Below are 14,457 nucleotides of genomic sequence, written 5' to 3'. Positions count from 1 at the left end.
ACAGTTTAGGGAGTAGGTGTAGTATCTGGGTTACCTCCTAAAGTGGAGGCTCAGTGTACCCAAACTTCAGCCTAGCCTCTCCCACAGACATCCTACATCCAGCCCTGGGCAAAGAGCATAATTTGAAAACCCCTAGTCCCCAGACCAGTTTTCCCATCGCATAAATGAGGCTAGCCACTCCTACCTCAAAAGCGGGCTGTGAAGACCCACTCATCTCCTGCCAAGAGATTCGAAGTTGCAGGTCCCAGGTAGAAAGGGCCTGAGGTGTCCTGGATGTGATTTCTGTCCTCATCCCTGCATCATCACACGCTCACTTCTCATTAGTTTGTCAGTATCACATGATAAGCTGAGTCCAAAAAGGGCCACAAGGAGCTAAACAAACTGCTCAGATGGAGATCATGAACCACATTAATTAAGCAATGGCATCAGCACTCAGCCTTCAGCACACACCATCAGAGGAAGCTTTTTAATATGTCTTTTTGGCCGGGCGCGGTGGCTCACGCCTGTAATCCCAACACTTTGGGAGGCCAAGGCGGGTGGATCACTTGAGGTCAGGAGTTCGAGACCAGCCTGGTCAACATGGTGAAACCCTGTCTCTACTAAAAATACAAAAATTAGCCAGGCATGGTGGCAGGCACCTGTACTCCCAGCTACTGGGAAGGCTGAGGCAGGAGAATCACTAGAACCCAAGGAGGTAGAGGATGAAGTGAGCCGAGACTGTGCCACTGCACTGCACTCCCAGCCTAGGTGAGAGTGAGACTCCATCTCAAAAAAAATAAAAATAAAATAAAATAAGATCTCTTTTTAAGCTTCATAGAAGAAAGTACAGTCAAGGCAACATGCAACATTTCCCCAGACAAACATCTTGCCTCAGTTTTCTCTGGGCCCTGGGGGGGTTCATGGGAGAGGGGGTGATTTCTCATGCAGTCAGACGACTGGCTTCATGGGGGAGGGGGCTTACAGCAGTGGGGAATGGCCTTGGAAATGTTGCCTCTCTGGGAGCATTAAGAGCTGGGTGTTCCGACAGGGGAGGGATATGGCTGGCCGAGCGCTCCCAGGCATTCTTGTCATGAACAGGGCAGGGAGTGGAGTGCTTAGAACCAAATCGGGCAGCAGGAAAATGAAAGACTTAACAACATCCTTAGTTGACTGAAAAATAAATAAGACCAACTGTACAGGAATGTGGGAAGGGTGGGGGACGGTAAGGGGTGGGGATTGGAGCCAGGGAGGGGTCAGGATGGACTAGGACAATGGATTTGACCATTTCAAGAGTCAAGTTTCCTCCTAGGAAAAAACCAAGATGTTCAATTAAAGGAAAGATTAACAGCCCCCAGCTCAGAATCTTGAAGGCTATATAATTACTAAACAACAACAAAAACTGTAACAGTGATAATAGTTCCTATGTGTTGAGGGTTTAAAATGTGCTAGAAATAGAACTAGACATTACATGAATTATCTCATTTAACCCTCACAATAACCTTGAATGTTAGTGCTAATATTTGCACCATTTTATTTATAGATGTGGAGGCAGAGAGGTTAAGCAACTTTTCCAAAGACATACAGTTAGCAAATGGACTAGATATATTATAATATGTGTACTTGGGAAGGGGTGGGGAAAGCAACATAATTCTTTTGAAATTATTTGAAAATGGATCCTTGCGTTTCTAAAGAGGAGAAGGATGTGTCTTAGGACCTCATACTTTTAATTTGAAAGTTGAGATCCTTTAAGCTCAGCTCCCACGTTTTCCACCAAATGCGAACAGGAGTCATACTGATCATCCTTGTGCCCTAATATGGAAGCTCCCTTACAGTACAAATCAGTCTGGATGCTACAGAAACACCAGTTCACAGCCACTCAAACCCAGCTATCAGAACGTCAGTCTGGCTTCCTGCTAGAGGCTCCAGATTGACTCAGGGGTTAGGATTGACTGCCTGAAGCCACCTCAGGCTTATTAGCCGTGATAAAAGAGCAATAATAATAGCAAGAAAAAAAAACTTGGAAAATGAAGGGTGAATTATGGCTCTTTTGAAGAGCACCTGATGTCTTAGCCATCACAGATTGGTCCTGATGACAGACTTGCTTGTGTTGTGAACATCGCTGACTGACCATGAATATGTTATTGGGGGAGCCTAAATTCCATCACTCAGACAAAGAAATCTAGGGAACGTCTTCCCCTCTTCCACCATCACTACGTCCATCACCCTGTTCTGAATGTTAGATTACTTTACAAAAACTTAGCCCTAAAACACTGACAGAACTTCATACGCCTTATTTCATTAGTATCCTTGCAGCTTAAGAAGCAAGTGACATCTTAATTTTCTCACAAATTAGAAGACCTCTTCTTTAGAAGTAGAGTTTTCCTTTTGTAGAGACCTTCATTCAGTAGCAGCAGGCAAGAAAGCTGAGTTTGTTTTCAGAGCCTGCCTATGAGAACACTAGACTTGTGGCACACCAGGTCTCATTTTTCCTTCCAGAACAGACTTCATTCTCCTTCTCCTGGCTCACTGGTTTTTGCAGCAAGCCCTTCGGAAAATAAAATCATGAAAACCCACCAGCAATGCCAGCAACTCCCTACCAGAAAGGTTTTTCAAGGAATTAAATCCCTTCTAGTCAATTATTCAACCATCCTTCCGGTTGTTTGGAACAAACTTTTGGAGCTCAAACAAAACTATAAAACTCACTAACTCAAAAACTCCATCCTCCCTCCTCAAAAGGCTTTTCACCAAAAGCTGCATAGATGAGCCTGATGAATAAGAGCAGGGGCCTCTCTGCAGCCGCGTCCCAGACTCCTAGCCTCAGGAGTTGCCACACATCCCATTTCACCACAACCAGAGGCAGGACCAGCTACATCATTTTCAGAGCTCAGCGTAAAAGGAACATGCAGGACCCTTCGTTCAAAACTTATGAAGAATTTCAAGAGGGCAACAGCAGAGCCTTAAACCAAATCCGGAACCTTTCTAAGCATGGGGCCCTGTGGAGCTGCACAATTTGCACACTCGTGACATCAGCCTTCTCCAAGGGGTCAGTCCCCACTTTTGCCTTCACCTGTACCCATGTTTCATGACCGTGGGTGGGCAGGGGATCTCTTGTGTCTTTGTTCCATACGCTACCTCGTAGGTGGGAGGATTAAACTAAACACGACATTGAACAGTCCGGGAACCACCCAGCTTAGAGCAGGCACTCAACAAATTACCATTCTCATTCTTATTACTATCTTCATTACGCCAAAGTCCCTTCGCAACCCCAAGACTACCCATAGGCAGGAATGTATGGGAAGGGCACACTCCCCTTTGACAGAGGCCATCTATCAGCTGGTGCTGTTCAGAAGTCGTTTTGTTAGTCCTGTGCCAGAAAATGCTGTAAATTAGGTGTTCTTAATTCATCTGTATGATGGATCTGTTTTGTAATCTAGTGAGGCCAAGAGCCTCTTCTCAAAATAGTATTTTTACATGACAAAGTAAAATGTTATAAGATTTTTTAAAAATTATATTAAAATACAATATCTAAATATTTTTTTGAAATAAATGCATGATATCATATTATATCAGTTTTGGTTTTTTTATTCTTTGGTTTTTGGTTTTTTTTTTTTGAGACACAGTCTCACTCTGTTGCCCAGGCTGGAGTGCAGTGGCTTGATCTTGGCTCACTGCAACCTCTGCCTCACAGATTCAAACAATTATTCTGCCTCAGCCTCTCAAGTAGCTGGGATTACAGGTGTGTGCCACCACACCCAGCTAATTTTTGTATTTTTAGTAGAGATGGGGTTTTGGCATGTTGGCCAGAGTGGCTGTTTTTGTAATTACTTTTAATGGCAGGAAATGCAATTACTTTTGCACCAACCCAATAATAATATATGTGCTTCTTCATTAATACATTGAATAAGAATATCTACCTAGTGCAGATCTAACTTGATATCAAATATCCACATTTTGAGATATATGTAATAGGTGTAATGAGGTATGAAAATGTGATTTCTCTTGGTGACATCACAGTTGCAGCTAATACTACTGTGAAGTTTTGCCTACATTCATATTGAAAGAAAATGTTAAATTCTAGTTAGAGATTATTGAAAATAAAGACAATTTTTTTTACATCCAAGTTCACGGAAACCCTGAATTTAACCTTGGACCTCAGGTTAGGAATCCTTGCTGTTTTACTAATAAGAACTACTTGTTCAACTCAAGTAGCCTCTAGGAATCACATTTGTATGACCAGAAACCTCATTTGAATAATTTACCAAGAGGTAGATCCCAGAGCGTCTGGGCAAAAGAAGTAAGTAGAATTTTTTTCCCCAAAGCCTCTAAAATGTCCAAGATTAATGACCTCAGCATCAGTGGTCAGTAGACATCTGGAGACATGATCAAGAATTTTAGAGGTATACCATTGTCCAGTGGTATACTCATGCTTCAAAGCTAGTCATGTGAACTGCCTGGAGGAGAATCAGTATTTTCTGCAGGTCCCTACATGCCAGGCATCAGGACACAAGGATAGGAACGTGCTGCGTACCCACTCACCCCAGGTCTTTCCAGGACCTCCTTGGTTGTGGTTTGCAGCTGACTCAAAACAAGATTCAATTTGGAGGTCTCCCTTAAATATGGTTCATCCATCTCCCTGCTGCCCACCTTTCCAGTAAAAACCCTGTTGCATTTCTTTCCCAAGGTCACAGTGAAGAACCAACGTTGATCACCTCTCTCTCTCTCTCTCTCTCTCTCTCTCTCCCCCCCCACCCGTCTCTCTCCTGGAATTTAATACACATCCACTCTGACCCAACAGAAACTCACTAAAAACACCCAAATTGAGGATTTAACTTTGAGGTCCATTCCACAAATGACTATACATTTACTCACAAGCTTTTGTTCGGGTACTTTCACATTCTTTGTTTAATTTGATCCTTACAGCAGCCCACGACAGTAAATGTTCATTTTCCAGAAAAAAAAACTTAGATACTAGAGCTTATGTAATTCACTCAAAGTCATTCAACGGCCCAGTGGTAGAGTCCAAGCTGAACTCAGACATCTGGACTCTATGTCCGGTGGTCTTCACACCGCATCTTAGCAGGTTCCAAGCCATAAAAACTCTTAGCCTCCTACCCCTTCAGATACACATGCAGTCACATTTGACTCCATCAACCTTTCACAGCTCACAGCCTTCTGCCTAATGGAATTAAGGTGACTGAAAGGTGAGCTAGGTGCACTCTAATTTTCTAAGTGGGCATGGTGGAAACAGAGGCTGAATTTAGAGTCAAATCTAGAGTCCACTGCAAAGACAAAGTGAGTCTTATCATTAGTCACCATGATGACAAGACTAAAAATTGCTTTCATCTTTCAGACTCTGCTGACCTTATTATCCAGAATATATCATCAGCTCTACTGAGGAGAATTTTTTTAAGGTTCCTAAGAAGAAGCCTGGAATAATCTCCATGAGATATTTCAGTCTCCATTGCCCTATTCAAAAAGTAGAAGACCCTCTTCTTACTCCATGAAAAGCTCAACAGACTTTTGGGGGACGTCGTATCAGGATGAGAAAGGGCTGGATGGGCAACAGAAATTTTTCAAAGCCATAGTTTGGTCAGGAAGAGCCCAGCTCCCAAGATGATTTATTGTGCATCTGTGATAGAAAGTGGGGCGGAAAAGCAGCTATGAAATTTTATGTTCATAATTATAACAACATCAAAGAAAAAGGACATCAAGACAGGGACATATAAAAGTAAAAACAGGTTGTTATGGTAAAATATGAAGTGGTCTATTAGTCTAAAAATCCAACTATTAAAACAGGCATTTTGGTTTCTTTTTATTTTTGGCTTTGTCTTAATCAGAAAGCACATTTTGTGTGCACCTATACTGGCCATATTTTAAGTAAGTAGGCAAGTCCCCTTAATAACACAAAGATGCTTCTGAGTAAAGAAGTGAGGAAGGTTCCCAGGGCCAGGATGTATGGCCAGATTGGAGGAGGAGAGACAATGCGGACCAATCGACCAGAACAAGGGGCCCGGCCCCGTAAAACAAACCAAAGACAGAATGTGGTTAGGTGCTAGTGAAATCCGTTTTCATAGGAGTATTTTACAGGGTGTCTCTTTTAAAACAAGGTCAATTAAAACCCTAGGAGCCTCTTTAAATGGGCCACCCTGCTTGGCTCTGTTGCAAGTTCTGGTTTCTCCAAATACAAGGTTGAGATTCTCTGGGTATATCATGGTCTCCAGGTTAGGCTGCTCGGTGGCTCGGCCAGCCACAGGGTCTTCCTCTGGGAGAAGTGAGTCCACATACATTCGATCTACTCAGTAAGTCATGAGTAATCAGTCAAGCAAGCTCATCAGTACTATACAAACTCAGTAGACATGACGGTACCTCAGTGTCCATTTTCCAGCAGGCTGCTTTGGTGTTTTATAGAAGACACGAGTAGAGCACCTGCCACTGTGCATAGACTGCTCCCCGCGATCACAAAACAGTCCGCTTCATCCACTTCTACCCTTCTACCAGCTTGAGACACATGAGGCACATTGACAAAGCTGGATTTTGCCACAGGAGTAGATTCTACATCTCTAATAAAGGCTCCAGGTGTCAGGTCTCAGCACTTCCACTAGTTCTAGAGCCCTTAGCCAAAATGCTGAAGGCCCTAAAGAAGCCATTTAAGGGCTCTTGCTAATCTTTCCTGTCTCATCCTTAGAACTCTTCTCTCACCTGTGGTCAGCTTGCACAGGTTCGTGCTAATCCTGCTGACCCCCAGGCACTCCCGCCACCCCCAGTCACCACAGCCACAGAATCTGAGAGTTAAAGTGGATCTTAAAGACGATCAGATTCAAACCCTTTTGTCCAGAGGAGGAAACTAAAGCCTAGTAAGGGGGAATATGTGGTCTTGGCCACACAGCTCTGCCAGGGCTGGGAGACCAGATCCCTAGACTGCCGTCCAGGGCACCACCTCACATACCACCTTCCCTGCACTGTGCCTCCAAAACTGGAGTCCAAAATTCTTCAGGGAAGATTCTTAAAGAAATATTCTTCCCCTCTGAAGTATAATAACCATTTTAGCATATAACTCGGAGGGATCCCTGGAAATTTCTACTTCAGCATATCCTGGCTTCCGGACCTCGATGCCATTTGGCTTGAAACTATGTCCCACCCTAAGAAGAGCTGTGGTGACAAGCCATTCTCTTCCCTGCACTGTTTTCTGCACAGCTTAGTAGCCTGGCCCTGTGAAACCCCGTTCAATTTAAGTAATCACATTTTTAATAACAGTACAATTGTTTGCTCTTTAGACCAAATCTATTACTCTAAAATCATATTCTTAAAAATTAGTTATGAAAAATGAAATAAAGTTAATAATCTATGCCCTCCTTTTGGTTGTACAGCAAGAGATTTAAGAGAACCTGAGCAACGTGTGGCTGCCCTCCTGCCTCTGTCTTCAGAGGGCAATCCCCATCGCAGACCCGGCTTACCCAAGCTGAAAGCCACAGCACCGTGTTTGGTTTCCCAGTAACAAAGGCAGGGTGAGAATGTGGTCTCTAGACACCAAGGCTGCAGTGGAGCTAATGCCTCCCAACCAGGGCCCCACCCACAACAGAAATGATTGTCACGTCGACTCTACCAGAGAGCTATCTTAACAAGAGAAATGGGCTGAAATAGCAGCAAAATGGTATTGCTGAAAATCAGGCTCAGGCTTTGGATTGAGTTCCTTAAAATCATGACATTGTTTCTCAAGTGTGTTAGCAGATTCTTCGGTGGCATTCTTGCTCTCCACCCCACCCCTAACCCAGAGGTCTTTGGAAATCACATCTGTGTGAAAGGGCATAGAGAGGACTCCATCTGGAGGAAGGGAGAAAAGACAATCACTTCTCAATAATTTGTATAAGCTTCTGTGTCTGTGCTCGATGCTGTGACATGAAGCAGGAATCTTGTCCTGGGCTTTCAGAAAAGCAAGATGGTCTAATGATCACAACCCAGTGCTCAAATCCCCAAAGTTGGGGAGATTGGGTGGGGCAGGGGGATGGAAAGATATGGAGGAAATAAAACATCGCAAGATCCCAGAAAGCAAAATTCTACTTCCTTAGAAGTGAACTTTGGCCAGACGCACTCACATTCTGACCTGAGACCCGATAGGAGTTCCTTCCAGTTTCCAATTCGCTAACGGAAGGCAACCTAGTAAACCCTTTAACCTCTCAGTTTCCATTTTGGCCCATACCATCAAGGAGTCAGAAAGATATTGAAAGAAGATCAGGGTCAAGCTGATCAGGGTCAGTGCTCAATTAGTGGGAGCATTTAGGGTACCCATAAACATGGAATTATGAGTAAGAATGTAGGGCTTTTCTGAAGTCCAAAAGGCCAAAGACACTTCCACTGGTAGATCACAATAGATTAATATATTAAAAATGAACAAAAATACCCAAAAAGGATTGTTTGAATTTAACAAATAAGTGCTTTTTAAGCAAAAAAAAAAAAAAAATGAAAAAAAAAATGAAAAAAAAGAAAAGATACCATTGAATTTGAGCCCTTTCAAAACAAATGAGAACTGAATCACACACATCATCCTACCCACACTACCTTGAAAGGCCTTGATAATGGCCACCATCTTGCCCGGTTATGTAAGAAAACATACAGCTATTCCCTCAAAGGGACTTTCCTTTAAAATGCCTCTGTAAGATATTTTGGAAACATGGTGAAGTATTGTCTCCATTACATTTACTAATTTTTTCAAGTTCAACTACAGACCTCCAAATAACTCTCAATTCACATTCCACCATGATTTTTAAATACCATTAGCCATTGGTGTGAAAATGATGTGGTTGACATGACTCCATATTATAAGAAGAGGGAATTGGTGAGTTATTTCATAGTCCCAGAATTTTAAGTCACAAAAAGAGGAAAAGTGGATCCTTCTGCAAACTCCAAATGCAGCTGTTAAAGTCATTCTTAAAATCTCTTAAGAGCCTTTTCCAGTAGCATCTCCTAACCATGAAATTCTTCCTAATAACATATCTTCTCTTCTGTTAGAAATAAATCTTTCCCTTGACCCCAGTGGAATTAACACATAGCCATACAGGATCTCTAATTGCCCTTTTACACATTGAAAGACTCTCTGAACACATCTTCACCCCCATGGATGCAGAACCAACTCCTGAATTAGACCTTCCATCAGTAAGTTCTTGGAATCCATTCACTCACATTTTCCCTGTTACCAAGGTGAGTGCAAATAACCAGCAGAGACACCTGCGAACTTGGACTCAGAATCATACACTCCATCTTAAACACACACACCCCCACCACACCGGGAGCATGATAAATCAGCAAAGATGGGTGGTGAAAATGTCACTTTCCCACCTCAGTCTGATATTTACCAACAAGAAGTAATTCCCCAACATCCCCAGGTCAGTCCACACTGGGGCTAACATTTCTCCACTGTGTCCAAGCAAAATCAAAAGAATCCCTGTCTAAGAAGGCATTTGTTGCTGCTGAGTCACAACTGCCTGTCTGATCATAGTCTCCCAAAACATAGTAAACAAAGGGTTAGTTTGTCCCCTTGTTATACAGTGAAGCCCTTTGCCAAAATTTATTTTTGTTTTTTTCTGGATTTTTTTTTTTTTTAGATATTCAGCTCTCCCCAATACCCCTGCCTGCCTTGGCTGCCTGGCCACTTTTTCCAGTGTGGATGTATATGTTCTTGCCTATTTCTAGCCATTTTCCAGTTCTGGAACATATTAAAAACAAATTGGCCTTTCCCTATAGCTCATGAGTCAGAAAAATTACCAGCAGAAGACATCTCTAGAAAGCAAGACCGTGCACTCTGAACACTAGCAGCTATATAGCCAACCAGTTCTTTGCTGAGCTATATAGAGCCACCTATCTCCATCTGCCTATTTGTTTAAGAAGAATTCAACCCAGGGAAATTATCTTGCCACATAGACACAGGGAAGCCAGGGGGCTTTTAAATTCACAGAGATTAGAGGTCCAGGCAATGCAGGAAACCCACAGATAATATCCAAAGTAGCCAACTTGCCCTTTTTAAAGACATAAAATTCTGATTTGACCCAGTGAGGTAAGTCCAGGTAAGGTGAGCTTCACTTCCTGCCAGCTGTCTCCAAGAGCCTGTTCTAGTTTTATCTGTCCAGTTTAAGGCAGGCTTCTCTTTCCACTCAGGTGTTTGGATTCTAGATTCAAAAGAAGTTTAAAAATCAGGACTTACCTCATTTACTTAAAGATTCTGGGTGGGAAATCCAATAGCTGTGGCTGATGGAGGGGAGGCAGTAGGCTGCAAGCTCACCAGCTCCTACGGGGTTGGGGCACCACGGGCGTTATCACGTCTGAGCCCTCATCAGAGTGAACATAAATGCATATGACAATAATTTTAAATCATTTTGTAGGATGTTAAGCAATAAGCCACCAACCGGGAATTCCCTAAGTTACTTCCCCCTCTTCTGATTGGCTGCCTAGCCCTTTAAAAAAATAAAATAAAAGGATTACAAACATTGGCTCATTTGCATTTGGCCAACTCACACGTTAGTGTTCAAACAAAACAGGTCTAACCAGGTAATGCCTGTGTCTCAAGTACAGAGAGACAACCTGTTAATGGATGAGGAATTGATTTGGTGGTGACTGTTCTTTTCAGCTCAGAGGCTGTTTCAGGTGAAAAGCACCCTACTCACCAAAGATACTATGGGGAGGAGGGAATGTAAAAGCAAAGTGAGCTGAAGTCCAAATCTCGAGGCATAGGGGACTGGGGGACCCTCTAGAGCACCTGTCTCATTTTTAGTGTGCATTTAGTCCACCCGGCTTTGGCATCAAAATCTTTGCCCTAGCTGTGTAAGTACGAAGCTCTGAAGGAGCTCCCAGCAAGCTCCCTCTCCAGGCACCATGACTGCCTCTTTGACAGAGACTCTTGGCAATTCAGTGGACTTTGAAAAGCCTTTCTCCCCTGGCCCCAGGTAAGAGCCTTGAGAGGTTTGAAAGGGAAGGTCCTGGGAGGGAGGGTCCCTTATGAGGAGATGTTCAGGTCAAGCAGTCAACTCTCAAATATGCAAGAGCTGATTATCCGGTTGGTGGATTATCTAGGTTCTTCACTTCCTCTTGACACTTACATGATCTTTTTCCTAAAGGTTTATTGACACTCCCTTTAGAAAGAAGCTAGAGATGAGAAGACCAAAATGCTGAAACTAGAAATAAAACAGTACAGTTTGGACAAGAAGAAGGTGGAATATTGGGGAGGATCTATGGATTTTAAATACCATCTAACCTCTATTCCCTTGGGACAAGGGACATATGGGAGTGGCCTGTACCTGCTTCACTGGGTCACAAATGTACCTTCTCCCATACAGGTGAGTGACTGCTCCTAGCAGAGAAAGATACCATCCCATAACCATCAGCTTTCCCTGTTGAACCTTCCAGGACATTGGCCTGGCATGAGTGAAGCATCTAAGCAGATTTCTTTGACTCAACGGGCTTCCCCTTTGTGGGAGAGGGAAGGGAAATTGAGATTTGGCAAAGAGATAAAGATTTTGTGATCAAAACCAAGAAGTCCCTTGTGTTAAAAAGGAGGGAAAAAAAGATCTGCTTATGGTCAAAGGCTGACCAAATAGAATGAAAAGTGGTTATTATATTAAGGGGGAACAGTGAGTGAGCAGTAGTATTAGTTCTTTCTTGCTTCTTTTGTTTTCAAGTTTATGTAACATGAATTCAGAAGTTTCCTAAAGTGTGAAAGACTTGACGGGAGGACAAGGGTGGACTTGGGAAGGCCTTGGAAGCTGGGCAGATCTTGAAGAAGGTCTTTGAGGGTTTGGCCAGTGCTTTTTAGGGAGTTCTAACAGTCCCTCTGCCTCCCTAACCTGATCCAGACATTCCCACCCTTCCCTACTGCTCAACTCTGTGAACTTGCCAAGGGCTCTGTTAAAATGCAAATGTAAACCCCACCCCCCACATACACAGATTAAAAACAACAATTTTCATTACTGCCCATTATCACATTAGCCCCAATTAGTCTATCAGCTCCAGATCTGAGAGCAAGGCCCTGAGGGAATGGGCTGCTGGAGTTTTGCTTGAGACGAATCTGCCACAACCTGAAGTAACTACACTCCACCCACTGCAGGGCATTCCTGCGTGGTGATGGTGAAGGGGGGAAGGTGGTGGGGGTGCATACACACGTGAGAGCATGGAAGCATTAGTGCTAGAGCCTGCAGCACTCCAGGGAAGCACATTTGGCCTTCTTTACTCTGTTGCCTGAGATTAACCTGAGACAGCATGGTGGGAGTAGGAGTAGGGTCATATAGTCAAGAGGTAGTCAACTTCTGGCCAGGTTCGGTGGCTCATGCTTGTAATCCCAGCACTTTGGGAGGTCGAGGTGGGCAGATCACGAGGCCGAAAGATCGAGACTATCCTGGCCAACATGGTGAAACTCTGTCTCTACTAAAAATACAAACATTGGCTGGGCATGGTGGCGTGCCTGTAGTCCCAGCTACTCAAGAGGCTGAGACAGAAGAATTGCTTAAACCCAGGAGGGGGAGGTTGCAGTGAGCCAAGATCGCACCACTACACTCCAGCCTGGCGAAGGAGCAAACTCCATCTCAAAAAAAAAAGAGGTAGCGAACTTCAAATGCCACCCCAAAAGTGATGCGGCTCTCTAACCCAGTCCGAATTACCTTTCATTACAGGCCCTTAAAGTTCTGGCTGAAGAGTTCTGGTTAAATCTTCATGTCTTTAACCATTTGTATTAGTCCCTTTTTGAGTGGAGGACTTCTGAGAAGTCATATTGGGGTGGTAATGGTGGTAGGGGAGGGAAAGATGTCACCTCATACTCACAAGCCACTTTATTTGTGGAGGTTTTTTTTTTTTTTTTTTTTTGTAAATAAAGTACCTAAAAATCTGCCTGCTACTTGGTGGGTACTTATTAAGCATTGATTCTTCTCTACTGGGGTCTTAGTTGAACATCCGAGAAGGAAAACAAAAATAAAAACAATACCCCTCACCTCGACCTAAAAAAAAGCTAGAATTGCAAGTATATTGCATCCGTAGGGAAAGTTCTTTGGAGTTTGAGGTCTTTCACCCTACTGCCAGCTTCAACAAGACAGCACTGGCAATCGATAGGCAGATAGATAGATGATAGATAGATAGATAGATAGATAGATAGATAGATAGATAGAAAGATAGATAGATAGGATGTCCCAAGGCCTTCTACTACAAGTCTCAGCTATATCAAGTATGTCCCTTATGGATCAGAAGTTTTAAAGTGTGATCACAAAATCATCAAACACAGCAGATCCATTATGTGGACACGCTGTAAGTTCTCAAGAAGGACTCTGGCAAGAGAGACCTCCAACGCTTATTCTGTGCTCCTGAATTCTTTGGGAGGCTGATAAAGACATAGCAAAGTGAACAGAGTGATTTAAAAAAAAAAAACAGAGTGATTTAAAAAAAAAAAAAAAAAAGCTAATTGCCTTCATTGTGAAGAATCAAGAGAGAGAGGCCAGGCAGTTTGCCCTCAAATCAACTGAAACAAACTAGAAACCCAATTACTCTGCATAGAAATCTTGCTGGTCTTCCCTACAGGTCAAGGCCCTATCACCATCTCCAACCTGCGGACAGATACAGAGCCTTTAGGTCGAGTCCTGTGCTGGTCCCCACAGAGGAAAAGGAGAACAGAGTAAGTCAGACCAGGTTGTGTGTGGTGGCCTGGAGACCCCGAGGTCAGCTGGGTTGTCTGCTAGAAGATCCGTATTGTAAAACCAAAGAATCCTAGGGATCGTAATTCCCAAATCAAGGCCAGGGCAAATAATCTCTTTAAGCCGAGTATCAAGCCCTAAGGAGTCTGAGTCTTAACACCAACACTGGCTGTGGTTACAAGGTTAATGGGAGCTGCATGCTTGCTTTGCAAGAAACAGGATGCTTCCATACTTATACAATACCATTTAACTAGAGGCCCTATATTTATTTTTGAAAGCAAGTATGTGTTTGTGTATATATCCATCTATCATCTCCTCCTAATGACATGGTGTTACCTCCAGGGCAGAACATGGCATCTATTTAGTGAAAGCCATACAAGAATATTAATGTAAGACCAAGGGGAAGAAGAAACTCCCTCTGTCTTGTGAAACTCACAGGGAGGGGGAATTAAATCAAGCAGAATATGATCATTTATTACACTGGTTACAGTCAAATAAGGAACAGAATTACTAAGTATCATTTTGCCTCTTAACACTACTCCCCTCTAAAGGTCACATTTCCTAATCTTTTGGTTTTGGATTAGATGAGACTCCTGCAGATCTTCATTATCCTCTAAGGACAAGCTTCACAGTCTCTGAAAAGGGCACGTGAGTTCTGTTTGGGAGGTGACACATTGAGAGTTGTTCTAACAGGTTGATGTGAAACACACCGGACATGCCTCCTGCCATTACGTCTGTGTGCCTGCATACTGAGCAAATCCTCGGCCAATGGCATGCACCACTGGCGTGCCAAGGTTGGGGGCGCCACCTTGGTCTG

The 14,457-nt window shown here is 43.3% G+C and overlaps 1 protein-coding gene across 4 annotated transcripts in view; it reads right to left on the bottom strand.

Moving 5' to 3' along the window:
- The window catches only part of EHF (ETS homologous factor), a 41,702-nt gene extending 31,392 nt beyond the window's left edge, over positions 1-10,310 (bottom strand). For 2 of the 4 annotated variants that reach the window (XM_009007910.5, XM_009007911.5), the window contains exon 1: positions 10,175-10,310. The gene's annotated coding sequence lies outside the window, so the exon portion shown is untranslated. Of the gene's footprint in view, positions 1-7,433; positions 7,501-10,174 lie in introns of those variants that run through there. The other 2 variants (XM_017978014.4, XM_078339291.1) reach the window with 1 other exon arrangement.
- Positions 10,311-14,457: the final 4,147 nt, after the last annotated feature.

Source organism: Callithrix jacchus, chromosome 10 (genome assembly GCF_049354715.1).
Source record: "Callithrix jacchus isolate 240 chromosome 10, calJac240_pri, whole genome shotgun sequence".
NCBI lineage: Eukaryota > Metazoa > Chordata > Mammalia > Primates > Cebidae > Callithrix > Callithrix jacchus.
The sequence above is the reverse complement of the archived record's forward strand: the minus strand, read 5'-3'. Positions and strand labels throughout refer to the sequence as shown.